We start from the raw sequence: 9,213 nt of genomic DNA on the forward strand, positions 1-9,213 counted from the left end.
CTACAGTAGTTTATTGCGATGCTTTTACCTGGAGAGAAAAATGGCGCAGCTTTTCTAAGGATGTGCTGGCTTCCTTCAGTGTGACAGGCGGGAACTCCTGGTCTTCCTCATCGTTATCAATATCAGGTTGTTTTTTTCATCTTTAGCGGCCAAGATGTCAGCATCAGTAAGGGTTCCCCATACTGCAACTTCGTCATCAACTTTGCACAAAATCTTCAAATGGAACATCTCCTATTACAGGATGAGATTCCCAAGGTGTTGGCTGCACAACTTGAAGTTCTTCATCGGGTATGTTAACACAGAATCCAGACTTACGAAAACAGTTAAATATTGTCGTTTGACTCACACTTTTTCCACGCTTTTTCAACAATCAATATGGCTGTGAGAATAGAGATGTTTGGAGTTTTCATTACTGTCAATTCCATCGAGTACAATCTTGACTATTTCATGTCTGTAAAATGCTTTGAAGTTTTGAATTATGCCTTGGTCTAGAGGCTGCAACTTGGATGTTGTATTTGGTGGAAAAAAGTGAAGTTTCACATTCGAGAGATTTGGAGGTTTGTTATGAACTGAACAGTTATCAAGGAATAAGAGGATTTCACGATTTTGTTTTTTCATGTCGCTGTTCAATGAATTTAACCACTCGTTAAACAACTCCGTTGTCATCCACACCTTTTTGTTCGAGCGGTAGGTTACGGGAAATGACTGGATACCTTTAAAACACCTAGGTTTTTGCTGCTTTCCCGATGAGGAGGGGCTTTAATTTTTCGGAACCATCCATGTTAACAGTCAACAGAAGAGTTAACCTTTCCTTACTATGTTTTCCCTCCGTGGCATTTCTCGTCTTTAAATGTAAATGTCTTGTCCGGCATGCATTTAAAGAATAAGCCGGTCCTCGTCGGTGTTAAAAATGTTGTGTGGTTCATAACTTTCTGTTAAGCTGGACAACTCTGCACGCCAATCGGAACACACACTGTCGCTAACGCTAACGCTTTCCCCACAAACCTTTTTAAAAAATATACCATTACGTTTTTTGAAATTAGTCAACCAGCCTTCGCTTGCTGCAAAGCTGGGGATGGTCAAGCTCTTTAGCATATGCCTTTGCCTTTTCTTTTAAAAGCGAACCTCCAACAGGAACATTTTTTATCTCTACACTGACTAAGCCCATGTGATTAAACACTCTTCTAATCTAGGATATTCACCTTTTTGTCGTTCATTTTCTTCCTGCTACGGAACTCACTTCAACTATTTTTTTGTTTATTTTTTAGAATGGTAGACAAGGTACTCGCAGGGATTTGAAATGTTTTTGCAACTTCCGACTTCGCTTTACCACTTTCTACCGCCGCGATCACTTCTTTCTTTTCCGAAAGAGAAAGACATTTATATTTTTGCTTAGTAGCCATCACGACAAACACTTCTTACACACAACAAACACGACTTCCACACAACACGGCGCAAACATAACCAACACTGCAAAGAGTATGCTCTGGGACACAGGATGCAAAGTTTCTTGTTATGAAAGGAATAAGTTGAAATGCGTGTTTTCCCACCGGCCGACTCTCAATTCGAATTACAAAGAGTTCTGTCGAGTGAACTTCGAATTACTGCGTGTTCTGTATCGGCCTAACCTCAATTCGTTTACGTCATTTCGAATTATAGAGAGTTCCGCCGACAAGACTTCGAATTAACTGCGTGTTCAAAATTAGTCTGCCTCTGCAGTAAGTTCGAAATACCGAGTGTATCAAAATGCATTGAAAAATTTCGAAATAGCGAGAGTTTTTCAAGGGACCGGCCTTTTTCGTTCGAATTACCAAGAGTTTTGAATTATCGAATGTTTGAATTATCGAGAGTCGGCTGTACCAATAACTTATTAGTTCCTTTATTAGCTTATTTGTTTTGTTAAACTAAGTTTTCCAGTATTCTAATATACATAATGCAGCTTTGGTGGAAACGGTTGATTCAATGTGAATGTTGAATTTAGCTCCAGATCACCTCCATCTTACATGCAGCATCTGATATGTGATGTCGTTGCAGACTTACTCTTGAAATCTGGAGTCATGTTCGTCTGAAGGGATCCAAAAATTGTCGACGTCGAAGAAGCTCTAAACACTATCTTAGCGTCGTTTCGACATACGAGACACCTATCACAAGAGAACAAAGTGCAGTCTAGGTGAAGAGGCATTCTCATTGTCTCATCTGGTGCACAAATGTCTGCGACAAAAGCCTGCTACGTCATCAGATTACAGATGGTGCACGCCGTAAGGTGAACCGTTTACTGGACGAAGGTTATTAACTGCATTTGCAACAAAATTATATATTGCTGTTACGAAATCACACCGCGTGTCGCGTAACAAATTCGTTGAGATGTTTGAAAAATTTCATTACTATAACAGATATATGGCCCATTTCACTCTCGAGATGTACTGCAGAGAAATAGATATACAGGAAATCATACAGAAAAGAAATTGAAAAGAAATTACACCCCTCGGCGGGTCAAAAATAGATTATGTCAGCCTATAGAGTGATAGGATTTAATGATGTTCATGCAAAGTCTATGGCTGGACATGCACCATAATGGAACTCATAATATAAAAAAATGAAGATTCATGCATAATTGAAAGTGTGCAGATGAAACCTTTCTCAAGATATCTTGCCACATGATACATTCAAATTTCGGTCATAAGGTATGTTTCATTCGAGAATGTTTTTGTAATAAATGTCCCAATCAACTAGGGTGGCCACTTTAATGGGAGAGCGCTCTGAATCTTGGCACCGGCGAAACACGGTCACTCCAATTTTTGTACTTTTTACTCTACGAATAAAAAGGTCATATGTTGAAATTTAGTATGATTGGAATTATTTTGTAGATAGATTGATTTATTCTGCTATTTCTCGTTATCATCATGATTACGCTTAAAATCAATGTAAAACAATTCGTTAACGCTCGGCCAAAGCCCATGGAGTCACATTCACCATTATCGATGGTGTTGCGTACATAGAAATAAAGCTTTAAGGTTATATTTCAGTTCGTTTTGGAAATATCGTGTGGACAGTCAGACAGACAGAAATGCAATATTTCTCGTCTATTGAATCATAGTATTCGCTAACGCTCTGGCAATAAATACTTACAAAAATATATGGAATATTGTATAATGTGTGTTTTAAATTGTTTTTATGGTTTTTCAAGTTACATAGAAACTTTATTTTGAAAATTATTCAGATCATTTAGAGAATTTGTATTGTTTTTTTTTTAAGGATTAAGACGCATATTATGTAATTTGAAAGAAAATTTCTTGCAACGCAAGTATATTTTAGGTTTGTTATTTGATTTAGTAACGGTTAAATATTGATTACAAATGACTAAAAAATATTTCTTTTTTACAAAAGTTCTGAAGCTACTAAGGCTACTTACTATATGGCACAGATTGTAAAGTATGTACATTAACAATGACACTACGCATTTATTTCTATATAAACTTAAAAATATTTAGGGCCGGAATTGGTACATTAGATCAAAAGCACAGTACAACAAACTTCCATCTACCGTAGTTCTTGCCGACTGCTTCAGAGGGAGTTTTAGGAGTCAAATTCTGACCAATTTATGTTTTAGGACTTTTTCTAAGGTATATTAGTACTTACCTAATCGCTGAAATCTAAAATGGTTATTCCTAAGGAATATAATATAATAATTCTATAATATAGAATATACTCACTATAAATGTAAACAAATCGAAAACAAGAAAAAATGTTTATACAGACAGTTGACTACATTAGGTATACTCTTTTAATTAATATTTCACAACTTCAGAGCCAAGATGGGATTTTTCACAACTTTAATGACCAGTGGTTCGTAGCCTGGTGGGATTTTCTAAAGGACCGTAAGAATGTCTATGTAACATTTTAGTACAATCGGTTGAATAATTTAGTCGTGAAAGCAAAACAAACAAACAAAGTCCCTTTTGCATTTATTATATTATTCGGATTTTTTTAGCTTTTGGTATTTTTCTTTGTCAAAACAATTATATTATGAATACTTATTTTTGCATTGAAAACAGGATGATTTAAAATGTATGATTAAATTTTTTTAATGCGAAATAAAAAGTGTTGCGTTGATGACAACAAAATCTTTAAAACTATTATAAAAAAATTATTTTATAAAAATATTTTTATTTACATAATACGTTCATTTTAAAATGGGACACTGCGATATATGTTATACATTTTTGTGTTGAACTGCAACATAGTTTTTTTAATATTGAAACAAATTGTCTCTATAATAGACAAGACATACAGTACAGCCAAGTGATCTAATATCTGTTTAGGGAATACATGTGGTAAAGTGTCATAAATTGATGTATTCATATGATTTTAACTTTGGTGTAAAAATATAAACAAGCAAACTCAGTAGCGAGACACTTTTATTTAAAGTGGATTGTATTTATAATTGGGATTCATGTAAGATTGTATGAAGTGTACTTGCTGACCTAACTCCATCAAAGACGGTTAAGTAAAATAATATTGTTTCTAATAGTTTGTTTAATGTGGACCGAATCAGATACAAAGATCGTGCTTTAAACGCATTTCAAGCAATTACTTCTAAGTTTGCTCTACAAAAATAACAAGCAGGTGAAAGAATTATATCCCTCAGTGTTTGTTCGATTAGCTGATATCCACCAGAATATCACGCCCCGGTGGTGGGTCACGTAGGTCTACTTGTCGTATATCGTATTTGTCACGTAGTCCAGGCCTAAAGGAGTCACGTAACTCAGTTTAAGACGGTCACGTGCCGTAGCTTCAGAACCTCCTGGCCAACGGCTGTAAACGCTTTAGTGCTCCGCACCATGAGACAAGTTGCATCATTTATGAACTTTAATTTGGGTGAAAGGGGTCCTCTAGAAACATCTAATATCCATCTGTCGTGACAGTGATTACAGTATGTTTATATGTATAGTTAAGTATCCAACGACTTCTTATTTCTAACTCAGACAAAAAAAATCTTTCCTGAAATATCTATCTTTGTTGAGTAATTTCCAGATTTGTCAAAAATAGTTTTCGATTAAAATATAAGTAATCTATAAATCTAGCCAAGACACACTCATCCATTAAAATCATTATTTGCAATATATTTGAGCATTGATCTATATAGATACGGAGGCATAAATTAAACTATAAGATTACTAATCTTTTTTACCATTTTTATAATTTATATTAGTTCGAGTGAAGCTTTAATGTTCAAGTTGTACTCGATATCTACCCATTTAACACTACTTTTTATTACCAAATCATTCTTACTGTTGAAGAAAAATTTCCCAAATTACAGAAACCGTTTTAGGGAGGTTATGTACTCTATCTGGTACGCCGTTTACATGTCGGTATATCAATGTAAGGTACCAAAATATCACTGAATACCTAAAAGGCGTCAGATCTTTGCTAACTTTTCCTCTCTGAAGCTTACCATTTGAAACTAAAGGTTACTTCACCACAGCTGGCAGTTATCAAAGTGCCGTTTTAGCTAAGAATGTCGTAGAGATGTGTTATTTATGCCATTATGTTTCTATTGAGTAGGTATTTAAAATGACATGTCACAAGATAGGAGTATATATTTGAAAATTTACAGTCACTCCCTTTCTTCTCCACTTGAAAAAGGGGAGAGTAATTTTTTCTATTTTCGAAAATCAAAAAAATATTAAAATAAATATTGTTAAGGTTGTATATAGATTTATCAATCCGTTTGGAATATATCCAGGCGTACCAGGACTTAATTTACACTCTACAATGTAAGGAATTATGTAAGCCCATACATTCTGCTAGAAACGTCGTTTGCTAGAGATGTTTTATTCATGTCTTAGTATTTTTAGTGAATATACCTTTAAAATAACATGTTAAAAGATAGGGATTGGAATTTGAAAATTTAAAGTTACCCCCTCCTACCCCCTTTGAAAAAGAAGGGGGCATTTTTTATCCTTCAAAAAAAAAAAAAAATATTTTAATAAGTGACGATTGTATATCGATATCACAATCCTTTTGGAATATGTCCATGCGTATCAGGACTTAATTTAGGCCTTGCCTACCCCACACATATACGCATATGCTACTGGGAAACATCTATATCTGGTCCTAATAATGGGCTTTGAGTGGGATGGAGTTACCTATGTCGATGACCTTTTTTCCACTTCATGACAGAAAAGACGTAAGTATATTAAGATGTTTCTAAATAATTAATGGTCTAGAATAGATTAATGCTTGCCTGGTTTATATTTACATGAAATAATGCTTACCATCGTCATCTCTTTTGAAAGCCATGAGCTAAACTCTGGTCTCAAAAAGGTGGGATGCAAATAATATCTTCTTATGAAGACTCAATTATAAAGGGGATATTTTGAATTTCCTCAAACAAACTGTTACCTGTGTTGCCTATTTTATAATACAGCTAAAAGCCACAAGTCAGTTCATAGTGTAGAGATGGATAGTTATGATTAGTACATTCTTTATTTCATTCTACTATAACTAAATTATACAAAAGAAATCATGAAGACGTCTTGAAAATTGAAATGCTTGACCGTAATAATGCTGTGATAAACATCTTGGGTTGGAATTTTACCTATGTGCAGAACAGTGAAAATTAGTTTAATGGCGATACATTGTTGGGTCATGTCCTCTCACCCATACTATCGATGAGCCCAAAAGTAATAAACCACACATTGAAATATTATGTACTCCGAGATTATAACCGACACCTTCATTTCTTGTGCGTGATTCTTCCTTTTGATTACTGCATCTGTGAAGCGGTCTTATGAGGAGTATTACAGCTTTTATTTGTGTTTTACAACGTTCAGGCAAAAACTTATGTCACCAAATTGACATTTTCTTTCTCAAACAGTACAAATGGATTATCAGTGACATGCTGCTCACAGTGCCAGTGCAACTTCCGCTCGTTAACTTACATGGACTTCGCCTTGATACTGACTGAACTGAAGCGAAGTCTGACCTACCTCAGGCTCCACAAACAAGAAGCGGTTGCTACAGAAACGTAGCAGTTGTTAAGCTTAATTCACACGAATCTGGAGCAAATACAGCAGGGTTCAGGATGTGTGATGCACGTATTATTATTTGGGAGTAATTATTGCTACAAAATCAGCGCAACGAAGCAAGTATTACTTTTTACTCACTTCATCCGAGAAATGGTATTGTTTGGAAATTACAAAGGCAACTATCATAACACTATGGAACTAAACAAATACGCTTAGAAAAAAAAAAAAAAATACTTTAGCGTATATTAGGCTCAGATTTGTTTTATTTAAAAAATGGAATTTACTATCATCAGTAACTTCGGTAATAGTTTGTAATAATAATAGTAACTTCGGTAATAGTGTGTAACAGTAATAGTAAATTCGGTAATAGTTTGTAATAGTAATAGTAATGCCAGTAATAGTTTGTAATAGTAACAGTAATAGTAACTTCGGTAATAGTTTGTAATAGTAACAGTAATAGTAACTTAGGCAATAGTTTGTAACAGTAATAGTAACTTCGGTAATAGTTTGTAATAGTAATAGTAACTTCGGTAATAGTTTGTAATACTAACTTCGCTACTAATAGTTGGACTGATTCTGCTAAAACTTTATTTTTCAGTTTTTAGTCTGGTCACAATATTGGCCACATCTATATGATTTTTATTGAAATTTTAATTTTTAATTACTTAAATCGATAATTAAACTAAAATGAATAAGTATATAAAATTTCATGCTCTAAATAATAGTTATTCTAAACATTTAAAATTAAAGTTTGTCCCCACGAGTATGTATTATTTTTACTCGGTTTTTGTATAAACTAAGTAACAATTCTGTCATCAAAAACAACATTTGAACATTTTATAAAATAGTAGGCTTGATTAATAATGCCTCTAAAGTAAGTCGTTATGGAGAAACAAGATTTTCCTATCGCAAATTTACAAACAAGTTTTTACAAATATAAAATTATGGTTAGAGGATTTGCTTTTATGCTTCGTATAATGTTTCTGAATATTAACACGAAATCTTAGATTATTTTATTCTTAACCAAAGTAACACATCATTTTTACAGATTTTACAAACAACAATTTTGCACAAAATAGTATTTTTAGTGGAAATAGATCAATAGAGAACTCGATGAATATGTTTTTAAGTTACAAGACGAGCAGTGCCTCAATGCTTGAATATTACTTTGCACTTTTTGTTGCTGTCTCAGAAAAAAAGCATGGAGCTGCTTCTTTAATATAACAACTGTGACAGCAGGCGATAAAAGCCATTCGTCTAGTGCGCTCCTACCGGGTAAAGGCGGAACCGCATTGCCAACCTGATTCATTTGTTACACCATTGCTGCCAACATTTTACTGAGAAATATCTCAGTAGAACACATTGTAAGGCCTGTAGTACTGCCTCAGAAGGCTTTTCTGTATACTTTCATATTTGGAATACATCACTAAATATAATCTACTTGTTAACATTATTAACGCAATATGATAATATATTAGTTTTACAGGAGAGAGAACGACAACTTTTTATACCAAACAAAAATAGGTCAGGTTCCGTTATTTCACCCCATGTTTTTAAATCGCTACTATAGCCACGGAATTGATTGTTTTAACTATATATGATCATAGATGAGTACGGAGGTACTAAACTAGATAGACACTGTTTGTTTTCCTTGACGACGTCTTATCTTATCAGCATCAGGCATGCCCAGACTGTTCTTGTTATCGAAATGAGACGAGTGCCTCCGGCCATCAGCGCGGGGCAGCACCGAAGGTCAATACAAGAAAAACATCCCTCGAGATAGTACCTATCAGTAAAATATAAAATTCTAGAGGGGCTGATCAGAAATATAAGTTGAAATGATTAGTTCACCTCAAACAATCAATTCTGTGGCTATAGTAGCTATTTAAAAACATGGGGTGAAATAACGGAACTTGACCCAAACATATTTTTATACATTCACATTTCCTTATTCTTGTTTGTTGAGCGAACGCTTCCAGTTCTTCTTAGAGAATATTTATCCTTACGCCTTCATTTTTAATGTATGCTATTTATAAACATGTTAGTACGAATATTGCAGAAATACACAGTTAGGCGGCAATCGTTATAAGCGAAACAAAATAACATTTCGATAAAACACAAAAAAAACGTAATTTTTATTATTGACTGTATTTTACAATAGATTATTGATATATTATATACG

This window comes from Homalodisca vitripennis, chromosome 3 (assembly GCF_021130785.1).
Source record: "Homalodisca vitripennis isolate AUS2020 chromosome 3, UT_GWSS_2.1, whole genome shotgun sequence".
NCBI lineage: Eukaryota > Metazoa > Arthropoda > Insecta > Hemiptera > Cicadellidae > Homalodisca > Homalodisca vitripennis.